The sequence below is a fragment of the Hypanus sabinus genome, chromosome 5 (genome assembly GCF_030144855.1).
Source record: "Hypanus sabinus isolate sHypSab1 chromosome 5, sHypSab1.hap1, whole genome shotgun sequence".
Classification (NCBI taxonomy): Eukaryota; Metazoa; Chordata; class Chondrichthyes; order Myliobatiformes; family Dasyatidae; genus Hypanus; species Hypanus sabinus.
The window spans coordinates 131,525,366-131,539,322 of NC_082710.1; the positions used below are offsets into that span (position 1 = coordinate 131,525,366).

Here is a 13,957-nt window from a genome sequence, read left to right on the forward strand (position 1 = left end):
CAGTTGTAGTTTCTATACTAAATTTTAAACTTTATTTAGAACTTATCTACAGTAAAACCCTGTTATTCTAGCACCATTGGTGGACATAAACTCTTTTCAAAACACTTATTTATTTCACTTTCTTTTTAATATTCTACATGGTAGTGTATTAGGTCTTGCAGTGAACCCCATAAAGGGGGAAAAGAAAGATATAATGAATCCAGAGAAGTAGTACTGATGTTGCCAGGTCTGGAGGATCTGAGTTATAAAGGAAGATTGAATAGGTTAGGACTTTATTCCTTGGAATATGAAAGATTGAAGGGAAATTGATAGAATTATACAAAATTGTTAGGAGTATAGATAGGGTAAATGCAAGCAGGCTTTTTCCACTGAGGTTGGGTGGAACTACAACCAGAGGTCATTGGTTAGAGTGAAAGGTGAAAAGTTTAAGTGGAACACTCAGAGGGTCATGAGAGTGTGGAACAAGCTGCCAGTGCAAGTGATGCACGTGAGCTTAATCTCAACGTTTAAAAGAAGTTCGATAGGCACGTGAATGATAGGGGCATGGAGATCTATGGTTCCAGTTGGTTCCGGTGCAGGTTGATGGGAGCAGGTAGTTTAAAAGAAGTTCGATAGGCACGTGGATGATAGGGGCATGGAGATCTATGGTTCCAGTTGGTTCCGGTGCAGGTTGATGGGAGCAGGTAGTTTAAAAGAAGTTCGATAGGCACGTGGATGATAGGGGCATGGAGATCTATGGTTCCAGTTGGTTCCGGTGCAGGTTGATGGGAGCAGGTAGTTTAAAAGAAGTTCGATAGGCACGTGGATGATAGGGGCATGGAGATCTATGGTTCCAGTTGGTTCCGGTGCAGGTTGATGGGAGCAGGTAGTTTAAAAGAAGTTCGATAGGCACGTGGATGATAGGGGCATGGAGATCTATGGTTCCAGTTGGTTCCGGTGCAGGTTGATGGGAGCAGGTAGTTTAAAAGAAGTTCGATAGGCACGTGGATGATAGGGGCATGGAGATCTATGGTTCCAGTTGGTTCCGGTGCAGGTTGATGGGAGCAGGTAGTTTAAAAGAAGTTCGATAGGCACGTGGATGATAGGGGCATGGAGATCTATGGTTCCAGTTGGTTCCGGTGCAGGTTGATGGGAGCAGGTAGTTTAAAAGAAGTTCGATAGGCACGTGGATGATAGGGGCATGGAGATCTATGGTTCCAGTTGGTTCCGGTGCAGGTTGATGGGAGCAGGTAGTTTAAAAGAAGTTCGATAGGCACGTGGATGATAGGGGCATGGAGATCTATGGTTCCAGTTGGTTCCGGTGCAGGTTGATGGGAGCAGGTAGTTTAAAAGAAGTTCGATAGGCACGTGGATGATAGGGGCATGGAGATCTATGGTTCCAGTTGGTTCCGGTGCAGGTTGATGGGAGCAGGTAGTTTAAATGGTCCAGCAAGGACTCGATGGACCAAAGGGCATGTTTCTGTGCTGTACTTTTCAATGACTCTGTGACCACAGCTTTGGGTGTAAACCTACCTTCCCTCTTGATGACAGGTGTTCTAGACCTTAACCGTAGTTATGGCCACACCTCTGGCACACAAATCAGAACCCAGTGTTGGCTGCACATTGGACCTCTTGCTCTGATTACATATTCCCTTGTACTCTGAACCACTGGCTCATATTATAGACTAATGAATGAGCTATATCCTGCACTGAGGAATTGAATGCCAGATTGTTATGGCTCTACTATAAAGAAACCATTCAGCCAATCAAGTTTATGACCAGCACCCAGTGGAGCACTTCCATCAGTTCCAATTGTCCTCTTAACTACATTGTACCTATTCTCACAAATATGCACATCAACACCCCCTCATTGTCATGCCACCCACCTCCACCCAAGGTAACAGACAACAGCCAAATATACTGCCAACACGTCTAAGAAATATGGGAAGACACCAGAGCACCAAGTAAACTCCTATTTAGTGACTAGGGAAAAATGCAAATCTCAGATAGTCAGGATCAAACCTAGGTTTCTGGAGTCATGAAGCAAAATCAGAAACCACAGAGAAAAGCAACTCAGCAGGTCAAGCAACATCTACGGGCAGAAAACAAGTCAACGTTTCTGTTCTGTTACTCTCTGCCATACTGCCTGGCCAGCACCTTCTGCTTTTGTTTCAGATTTCTGAAATCTGCAGGCTTTTTGGTTTCTCACTGAGTTTTTGGGCAGCAGTACTAAAGGTAATGACACAATCTGTCCAGGCGATCAAAAAGACATTTCTGAATGGTCCATGAGCCCCAAAATTACTTCATTTTTGTCTTTTCAATATTTATTAAAGACTAAAAATTATCTTTATTTGTCACATGTACTTCAAAACATTAAAGCACACAGTGAAATACATCATTTGCATTAACGAGCAACACAGTCCAAGGGTAGTGTAGGGGGCAGCTCCAGAGAATACCCACAATTCATTAACCCTAACCGGTATGTGTTCAAAAGCGGGAGGAAACCAGAGCACCTGGACGAAATCCATGTGGTCACAGGAAGAACATGCAAACACCGTACAGACAGCAGCAGAAACTGAACCCCAGTCATAATCACTGGAGCTGTAAAGCACTACGATAAGTATGACACTACCATACTGCTTATTTTTGTAACATGGCGATTTTTTTTTGTTTGCACTGTACTGCTGCTGCAAAACAACACATTTAATGACACATGTCATTGATAATAAACCTTATTCTGGTTCTCAAAGGGTGGAGGGATATGATCCAAATGTGGACAAGTAGGACTAGCTCAGTTAGGCAGCTGGGTCAGCACAGACATGATGAGTTGAAGGGCCTGTTATTGAGCTTTATAGCTTTATGTAATTATTTAACTACATCTCACTAAAACCGATCAGTTTCTCATATAGTGCATACTTACTCTACGCCATGTTCTGTACAATATCATGCACAAAATAGTGTTACCGAAAACAGAGGAAACAATATAAAAATGGGTTAGCTTGCCAGTGAAATTGGCCTTGAATAATGTAAAATTTTAAATGTCCAGCTATTTGTCCATCAGTCAGGAAAAGTACCACACCTTGTGGCCAATGCACCAATGCCCATTTCCCATTATTTTTGGAGATTTACCCATCCTTTTCAAGATGCAACTCCTTTCAATAGTAACAAGATTTTAACAATATGCTAATCAAAAATTGTTGACATTAAAATTGAATGCTGAAGTGTTATGGTGGTTAAGGAAGTTTTCACTTTGTGGGAGAGAAATAAGATTTGGGTTTTAATGTATGTTTGGCTTTACAGAATAGGGCTGATCGGGAACTTTTCTTGAGACTATGCTGCGTTAAGCACACAACTCTAATTGCATGCATATTATTTGTCACTATCTTCCTCCATGCAATTATTCTGGTTGCTTTAATTGCTAGAAGTTGGATTTCTCAGCTCTTAAAAATTTACTAAGCAAATTGACTTTGCCTTGATTATTTACTCTGAGTCATACTCCCCTCCCAAACTCCAATTCATTATTTGACACATTGTTGACAATAAGAGGCATGGATTTAAATATGGTGATTGGGCAACTCATTTCATATTCACCTGAGGTGTCCAAGGCAATGGAAGATGACTTTTGAGTGTGAAGACTATCAAACCATTATTGCTCATTTTGCAAGACCGCTTAAGATTAAATTCACCCTGAATTGTTTTGCTGGCAGTACTTTATTAATCTTTTCAAACAGAATAAAATGATCTGAACTATGTTACTGACATTTTGTTTATGTCAGCTGGTGCAGTGATTCAGATTCTATTCTGCTACGGCTGATTGCTTGAAGAGGGAGTTTCTGGGTGGGAATGATTACGTATAAATTGACTCCTTTGCTCATGAACTCTTTCACAATTATGTTGCACTACTCAGCAAAACTGACAACAAATCAACCAATCAGCTCGGTGGCACACATATACTCCCTATTTATTGACTCAGATTTGGACAAGCTGTAGGTCTTAGAGTTACCATTTCTGAGATAACACATCATTACTAATGTGGGAAACAGCCAAATAAAAACTGAAAGGAAAGGGAACAATGGCATGATCAATAAATTTGAAAAATCTTCAACACGAGATTCTGCAGATGCCAGATATCCAGAACCACAGCCTCAAAATGCTGGAGGAACTCAGCAGGTCAGGCAGCATCTATGGCTGAATAAACAGTTGATTTTTCGGACTGAGACCCTTCTTCATGACTAGAAAGGGAAGGGGAAGATGCCAGAGTAAAAAGGTGGGGGAAAGGAGGACATGCTGCAGGTGAAATTGTGAAGCCAGGTGGGTGGGAAAAGTAAAGCGTGGAGAAGAAGGAATCTGATAGGAGAGGAGAATGGACTGTGTGAAAAAGTAAAGAAGGAAAGACACTGGGGGAGGTGATAGTCAGGTGAGGAGAAGAGGTAAGAGGCCAGAATGGGAATAGTAGGGAAGGAGGAGGGAGAATAAAAATACTGGAAGGATGGATAATGGATGTGGATGCCATTAGGTTGGAGGCTTCCTCTGAGAGTGGCCTCATCATAGCAAAAGAGGAGGCCATGGACTGACAGGAATGGGGATGAGGATTAAAATGGTTGGCATCTGGAAATTCTGCTTTTGGAAGATGGATCAGTGCCCCAACTTATGCTGGGTCTCACCAACGTAGGAAAAGCCATATCAAGAGCATCAGGCACAATAGATGACCCCCGCAGATCTGCAGATGAAGTGCTGCCTCACCTGGAAGGAGTGTTTTGAGCCCTGAATGGAAGTGAGGGAGAAGATGAGTGGGCAGGTGCAGCAATTCTGATGCTTGCAAGAATTTATGCCAAAAGCGAGATTAATGGGGAGGGACAAAAGGACAAGGGAATCACAGAGGGAGCAATTCCTGTGGAAAGCTGAGAGTTGGGCGGGGTGAGGGGGAGTAAGTATGTGTTTGGCAGCTGAATCCCATTGAAGATTATGAAGAATTTTGCATGCTGAGGCTCATGTGGTATAGGTGACTCTTCTAGCTTGATTCCCTGTTATTTATCAGTTCCTTAAGTCTCCTCAAGGGAACAATTTACGTAATTTTCTATCCATAAAGAGCCCAGAGCACCTTGTTACATTCACTACACAGTCATCAGCTCACTTACCTACCAAGTAATATTTGATCTCAGCTATCAGACTAACAGGATAAGCCATGAAAAGTCCACTCCAGCAGAAGTGACCTCACCAAAATGGTTGATATCTAAATAAAACTATTTAGTAACAACAACCACTCTTATAAACATCTCTCTACTTCTCCTTCTAGATTACAATAAACTAACGCCAGTGCAAAACTGAGTTTGCATGATGCATTGAGAAATTTATTGATGAGTGACAAATCACTAATAGGCTAATCATGGTCATCTTGGTCAGCGTGGCTGAATTGGGCTTATTTCCATGCTGTATTACTCAATGACTCCACCATATTGATGATTGGTAGGGCAGATTATTGGCATTTTCTGATGCCGTATCAACTGGGAAAAAGAAAGATAAGATTGCTTTTGGACATATGACTGTTTACATAACTGATTTTCTAAATGGAATCAAGGGATATGGGTTTAGAGCAAGAGAGTGGTATTGACATTGAGAATCAGTCACAATATTGGACAGTGGACCTAGTGTGAAGAGTTGAATATTTCTCTTTTTTTTTTGTTCTTATGTAGCAATAGGTGAAGCCAGGAAGATCTTCCTGGAAATTGTCCCACGGAGCCATTTGCTCCCTTGCACACCAACTGTCCACATTTTGATTAAAGGGGTAAAGAAAATGTTGAAATGAAGAAAAAGTGTTCTGAATCTGTTTTTTTCACTGCATCAACGCCTTATTTTACCAATCTATTTACTTCTTCAGTCTTGCATAATCTATGTATAACACAGTCTGTGTCTAAATCTATGTGCCCGTAATGCTGTTGCAAGGAAGTTTGTCATTGTATAGGTACCTCACTAAGCCAACAAACTCGACTTAATTTGAAAGGTAAATAAATCTACGGGAATGAGGATCCCTGCCAGGGACTAGGCCATGCTCCACGATTATCTTGAGACTGCCTAATCAAAGACCTAAATAGAGTAAATGTGGAAAGGATGATCCCAAATGTGGGAGACACAGCCTCAGAATAGGATAGTCCTTCAGAATAGAGATGAGGAGGCATTTCTTGAGCCAGAGGGTGGTACATCTGTGGAATTAATTGCCAAGGCAGCAGTGGAGGCGAAGTCTCTGGTTATTTTTAAAGTAGAGGTTAATAGTTTCTTGATTTAGTAAGGACATCATAAGTTAGAAGGAGAAGGTTGGAGAATGGGTTTGATAGGGAAAATAAATCAGCCACAATAAGCCAAAAGCTTCTTTCTGTGTAATGATGATTTATATAGAAGGATTACACAAGCATTGGATACTTGGCACTGCAGATCAATACCAAATAACATGAATACAGAGCTATGATCCCTCATCTACAACATCAGTAGAAATTTCTTCTGCTATTAAAGTGGTCACCTTGTCATTATCAGGTTGATAGTTGTGGGACGTCATGCTTAACACAGCTGTGGTGTTTATGGGAAAAGCGACGGTACTTGAAATGGCAGCAGTAGGTTTTGAAATGCTCTGAAAGAGTTGTGAGAAGTGGTATCGCTTAATATAAACATACATTTCTAATCTTTTATTCGGATACCCTTCTCATGGACTCCTTGAGTGAATTACCATAGAGAATACTAAAGCACTGCATGCTAGTGATTTAGCTATGACCAAAGTCTGATCAACCATGATCTTATTGAATGGTGGAACAGGCTCGACAGGCTAAATGGCCGACCCCTTCTCCTATTTCTTACATTCCCTTGCTCTAAGAGGTGACTAATTACTTTTCCTGGATTGGTACAAGGTATACAGCACTTTTTAAAATAAAAAAAAAACAAAGATCTGCTGATGCTGGAAGTATAATGTTTTTTAAAACTGGAAGTGGTGGAAATACTCGGCATGTCAGACAGCATCTGTGAGAAAGAAACTCACAGGTTTCAGGTCAGTGATTTCTCAGCAGAGCAGGTCCGTTGTGAATCCTGTTGAAAACTCAGCAAGCTGAAAGATACCACCATTCATCATTCTCAAGCTCACTATCTCTGATCACTCCTCCCCAAGTCAAGATCCTCCATCCTCAATCTGGTTCCAATCACCCAGCATCACTCCAATTCAGCTCGCAGGTTTCAAAAGCATTCCTGTCTTTGGCCATGTCTCCTCATTCTGACTCCTTGCATCCCAAACAAGATCCTGAACATCAGTGCCTCTGATCAGATCCCATTCCAGACATGACTCCTCAAACTCTGAGCCTCTGCCCTCCGAGTGCATGAAGTGTGGTGTGTCAGGATTGTTCGGGGGAGAACAATCTGGCTGCTTGCATCTCTGCCTGTATGGAGGCTCCAATGCATAGGATCACAAAAGGCTGCAGAGGGCTGTTGACTTCCCTAGCTCCCTCATGAGCACAACCCTCCACACCATCGAGGATATCTTCAGGAGGTAGTACCTCAAGGAGACAGCATTCATCATTAAGCAATCTCACCATCTGGGACACTGCTACCACTTCTCATTACTACCAACAGAGAGGACGTGCAGGAGCTGGAAGATCCACACTGAGTGTTCTAGGAACAGCTTTCTCCACCAGGCCATCAGATTTCTGAACAGTCCCTGAACCCATGAACACTAACTTGTTGTTCATCTTCTGCATTGTGTATCTTTGTAACTTATAATAATTTTTATGCCTTGTACTGCGCAAATTTCACGGCACGCATCAGTGATGGTAAGTCTGGTCTGATTCTGGTTTGAAGCTCCAAGTTCCATCAGTTTTTGTTGTGCTGAACTCTATACCATAAAAAGCAGTGACAACCATACTGGGTTCCTGTTTCTTACTGGTGATGTTGCGAGCACAGCTGGGTGTAACAACCAGCGTGGGTGGAGGCAATACTTTAGGTATTCGCATAATCAGTAGAGGCTTATTAAGCAACAGGAAATGCACAAAACACAGCAAAGGATAATGCGCAGTAAGTACCATAATGGAAGTGGAATGAGAATTTGTCCACTGAGTCTCCACCAAGGAATAGGGCGTGAATCACAGCTCACATACTTCACCAGGTTAAACGCACCCATCCCTAAAGATGAATGAGCAGAGCTACAGGTGCTTAATCGTCAGAAGCATAATCAGGTCCAGTATCACTGACGTATGTCATGAAATTTGTCATTATTTGGCAGGAGGACAGAACAAGACATAAAAAATTATAATGATAAATAAATAGGTAACTGGATAAATCGACTAATTAGTTTTTGCTAACAAGGAAGAGTCAGCATACATGGTTTCATGGGCCAATCAAAAATCTGATGGTGGAGAGGAAAAGCTATTCCTAAAATATTGAGTGTGCGCCTTTAAGCTCCTGCCCCTCCTCCCTGCTGGTCGTAATGATACGTGGGCTTCTTCTGTCTCTGATTCCAGCTTTGCCCTCCCTGCTGTCTTGAGGAAGGATGCCACCACCTCCACTTCAGGCTTTGAGACTCGGTGGCTTTGCTGCCATGATGCTCTTTCTACTGGAGCATTTGGTAAGAGTGGGAGAAGGTGGGGGGTTGTGGGCTGTGGAGGGGTTGAATACACTGGGAGACTCGGGACTCATCCAGTGGCAAACCTGCCTGGGTAAGCCAGTGGGTGTCCTGAGTGGTTACAATAGCCATGGAAGCTTCAGCCTTTTCAATGCTTGTCAGCTGGAGTGAGCAGGAATTACAGGAAAAATGGAGTTGGCAGTTGGTAAGGTGGGTGGATAGGGAATGGTGCAGTTGCCAAAGGCCTTGCAATAGCACAAAGTCAAGTCAGCTAGACAACTACAATTGAAAGAGTGATCCCCTAGGGCAGAGGCTCCCAATCTGGGGTCCATGAAACCCTTGCTTAATGGCATTGGTTACGGCATAAGAAAAGATTGGGAACCCCTACCCGAGAGTAAGGTTCACTCACATTATCATCCCACGGCCCCAGTGTAATTTCCTAGCTCAGCCATTGGCAGGAATTGTTCCTTGGACTTCCCCAGGGAATCCTTGAAATTTCCTTGCTACGAATTACATCTCCACTTTCAACCGCAAGCAGGGCATTACACATAGTCTTATGCAAACACACTCACACTTACACAACCGTGTACGCAAACCAAATGCCAAAAACCCAACACCATTCCTATTACTGTACCACAGTTACCATATGCCAGCCCCAAACAAAATTCCCACCAGCTTTGGTTGGGAAAAATAGCATGAAAACTGAAATGAGGCATGATCATTAAATTTACCATGGTCATTGGAATCACTTCCTCATCAGCTCACAGGATGCCTCACTAACTCCGGGCCACTCCATGCAGCAATTCCACTTGGATATAAAACTCACCCCCTACTGTGCTGTTAAATATTTGTCTATCACAGTCGCTAAATAGCTGCCTGATTGTCACAATGCCACAACTCTTACACAACATTCTGTGAAACTTATTTAATCCTCTGCGTATCAGTTTGCTGAACATGTCTGCAATTTATTAAACTAAAAGTTGTTTCTCAAGTGTTCAACAAGGCTGCATTCTGAGTTCTCCAGAAACAATGTAAGTCAAAAAGTTGTGAGTTCACTATAGAGGAGTACTCTGCAAGTAACACAGACAAGGAACAACACCGAAGCAGATATGACTTCAGCAAATTTCACACAGGAAACTTTGATAAGCCTGTTCCTTCTCCGGATCCACTTCCTCCTGTTCACTCCAAGCTTATTCTGAAACTTGTAAGGTAAAATCCAGTCAGGAGTGTCTTTTCTATTTTTTGACCTAGTTTGGAGCAGCAGTTGGAACTTCAGCAGTGATACTGATTAATAATTTTAGAGGTGTTTCACATTGACATCTCAAAAGGTAGGAAAGAAATATTTTATTACTTCATTCTTCTCATTTGTTGAATATGAACTATTAAGGGCAGTATTGTCTCCTCTAGTTAACGTTAAAGCTGAGAAAAGAAATGGAACTACATCATGCACTTTAAGAACAACATTTTTTTTAAAAAGTAACATTTTACAAGAATACCGCCCAGTATTTTTCATAAGTCATCAAAGTGGAATCAGAAACCTAGAAAACATTCCTTTGACACTGAAAACGAGGATAGAAGGCAGACTAGAGCACTAAATATAAACTGTAGTCAACAGAGCAGTTATGGATCTCTACAGGACTGTCACTCTCTCAGGTGACATGCAACAGCAAACACTAATATGCAGACACCTACAAGCAAAACTCGACTCATTGCAATGCTCATCTATCCTAAATTCCTTCAAATTTCGTTTGAGTTTGCTTCCAGACAATGACAACAAAATTCAAAGGCTCTACTTACACATTCAGTCGATTTGATCTGAGTAACTCTGCAGTTAAATTACCTGGGTAGAGAGAAGTTCCTTCTTTAAAGTTATATCTTAATAAGAACTTTGTGAGAGTGCATGGATGGGTGTGTGCTTTCAATATTTCTAAACTGGTTGTGCAAGTTTTGGGTGGGGCTGCATTCAGTTTGGAATGGCACTAATGCACACGTGGTACACCTTTGTCATACTCTGAATAACAATTGCAAACTGTCATCAAAACCATCACCTAAGATTGAAGATTTGCCTATAAATTAGCTGGCGAGTTCACTGCATTGCAATAATGACGAATTCAAAACTTATTTCATTGGCCAAAAACAGCTTTGGACATCTTGAAGTACTAAATTGCTCTTTAAGGGGTGCCCGGGTAAGATTAATAAAAGGTTTCGACTTTAGACTCTCAGTGCATGTATTATCCACACAAGCATAGCAGGTCCAAATGAAAAGATAAAATTTGCTGTTGTCTTCCACTTTGACATCAACACCAATTTTATTTTGTCTCCAGGTAAGACTACAAATTAGTGCCACCACAAACAAGAATAAATCTGCAGATGCTGGAAATCCAAGTAACACACACAAAATGCTAAAGGAAATCAGCAGGCCAGGCAGCATCAATGAAAAAAGTACAGTCGATGTTTCGGGTTGTGACCCTTCAGCAGGACGCCAAGTGCCTTACTAACGGATAAAAAATGGCCAATCTCATATCATAATGCACTGCTATGAAGAATGAAACATCATTTCATCCATCAATATGGCTTAATTATATTTATGCCCTGGGCCTATAATCTTAATTCATTTATTATGTCTTCCCAGTTTGAAGATACATTTTTCACAGATGATAATCAGTGATTGTACAATATTTTAGTCCATGAGGAAAAGAAAGAACTCTTAAGGGTCTCCTTCAAGTGTATTTGTAATCACAGTTCACTCAGGGAGGTGCGAAATTGCCTGGTGTTGCTTCACACTCACTTGGAAATACGATTGGGATCAGAACCCCATTGAGACATCAAAAATCACTTTACCATTGTACTAGATCATGCCAATTTACAAAAACACTGGTTCCAAGCTGTATCAACGTTTGCCCTTCCCTTGGACTACATCAGTGATGTGGAGAGAGGGAATCCGCTGCACGGTAACCGCTGGTTCTACAAAGCTTCCCACCCAGGCTTGCGCCCTGGAGAGGACACAGTCCATCACAGGCCCAAAATCATGATCTGCTGGGATGAGGGCCTGCCTGCTATTTTTCAGTCTAGGCATCCTTATTGATCTCTGAGAGCTTCTGAGCTGTACATGTTACCACTGGTAATCTGGGATAAATATCAAGGAGACTTAACAATCACATTGAAGCCTGCACTATTACGAGAGGGTGAAATTAATTCTCTTTTTTGTGTTAATTTATATGGAGTAAATTTGGAGTATTTACGGCAGAATAGTGTGTAACTCGTGCTAGGCCAGACACCATGCCTGACATGATGGTGCCCCATCTTGACAAACTTTCATATTGTTGCTCTCGATTTACTGACAAGATTGGATTTAATCCACAACCACACTGCCCCCTAGTGGCTCATTTTATGTTGTTATTACCTGGTGGCATTAAATAACTCCACCCTTCTAAAGTCCAAAGCCTGTACTTCCGCAGAATTTAAGTCCATGCTCTGTTTAACATTTACTTCAAATTCAGTTTTGTCAAAGACGATGAAAAGAGAATACTGTGTAACTTCAACAGTTGACTACAAGAACAACATTTCAAAATGTTAGGGGGTGTCTGAGGTTAATTGGCATCACCATTTTTAATAAAACAGTGTTTATCACTTTTAAAGTAACTGGTCTTTTATTTTATAAACTACAATTTACTCTTTCATCCAATGTGAACAAGTTTCTGAGTGGATGTATGGCTGAAGTGGAAATAATAACAAGGAAATATTCTGTGACTCTGTCCTCTTAAAGGAGGGTCATTCTCAGGAGTGAAATGATTACTTGTCAGATCCTCTAGTAAAGGGACCTTACTAATCAGCTGACGAGTAAACCCAATTCATGCCTTTACATGTGGACATCCAAAGCATCATGTCGCATAAGGCCTCCCACACTGCTGAATGGTCTACTTCAACATATATTCAAAAAGGAAAACTCTGGGGCTTGAGATTAAGCTCCACTCAGGAACTCTTAGGTGATAATGTGCAAATACAGAGTACAGTAGCCAGAGACTGCTGGCTGATTAACTTTGAACCTTCATGTTGCATCTTCCTGGGCACATCAGTCAGCCAGCTGAGAAATGAGATCTTACCATCGTATGTATTGCCACACAAACAAGAACATTGCATCCAACTTGATACAGAGTTTCAGATGACCTAAAACCTTAACTAGACAGGAAGACCTAGAAGGTAGAGTTTCTATTGGGATTGGTGTTCTCTCCTTTTTGGGCCGAGGATTTGGCAGCACCAATCTGTCTGATTTTAAATGGTTAAATTCTTGTGATTCTGATGCATGCTTGGGGTTTCTTAAGCTTTGCTCTTGCCAGGTATACCCATATATTCAGGAAAGATACGCCTTCGGAAGGAAGGGTGTTCACTCCCTAACAGTCAGACAAGCCATTTCCTCTTTACAGATTGATTAGGGATTTATTTGTAGGTTAATTGGCTGCTGTAAATTACCCCCTATTATGGATAAAGGCAGAGAGACCCTCAAGGGAATTGATGGACATGTGTAAGGTAGAATAAAATACAGAAGTACAAGGAAATAAGGAGACTAACAGGATCAAGGGAGGGACATGACAGGTCAATTGGCTTCCTCCCATGTTATTATAAGGGCAGGTACTAGGTAGACGTTATTACATTTTGAAAACCTACCTCCCAAAATAATCTCTTCCTGAGAACCTAGTATTTAATAATTGGGGGAAAAAGACATATCTTCACTTCCAAACAGATTGTATAAAGCAGATATAAACTCATATATAATTGCTTAGAGACTATACATATTTCACAAGCACTACTATTAGGAGTGAGACTCAACAAGATCATTGGCGAGAGTTGCTACTCCCGTGTTACTTCTAACACAGACCACATACAATGCAATCATGATCAGTGTGTACGACATTCTGGTTTAATTAGCATGCTGGGACGAGCTTTGACCTAATCTTATCAAAGCTGCCAGTGTGTCAGATTGGTTTAAAGAAGCAAAAAAGAGAAATCTCTGTTACTCACCTATCTCAATTTGTTCTGAAAGAAATTCCTTTGCAGTTTTGTTGCTGGCTACGGTGTTAAATAGTGCTTATGCTTTGCTTCTTGCGTTCCAACCTCCTCACCAGTGCATCTAGGACTAACTCCCAGCTTATTTGTCCTGTACCAATATGTTCCCACCCCAGTGGGACTGACTCACACTCTCACTCCCTCTGGGTGGAGAAAAGGGAGAATAATTTGCCATTTGTGACAAGCAGTTAAAAGGCAGAATTGGATTGATACCAGAGTTTCCACATTCCACCACTCCCTCTCAGATCAACTAAACTACATTCTTTCTGTATCAGGGTAATTGAACCTGAGCAGATGCCACCACCCATGCATATTTGCAAT

General features: G+C 41.5%; 1 protein-coding gene across 1 annotated transcript in view; it reads right to left on the reverse strand.

The window, feature by feature from the left end:
• The window catches only part of scel (sciellin), an 81,138-nt gene extending 67,424 nt beyond the window's left edge, over positions 1–13,714 (reverse strand). Inside the window, exon 1 of the mRNA XM_059969162.1 lies at positions 13,592–13,714. The gene's annotated coding sequence lies outside the window, so the exon portion shown is untranslated. The remainder of the gene's footprint in view (positions 1–13,591) is intronic.
• Between the last annotated feature and the right edge of the window lie 243 nt (positions 13,715–13,957).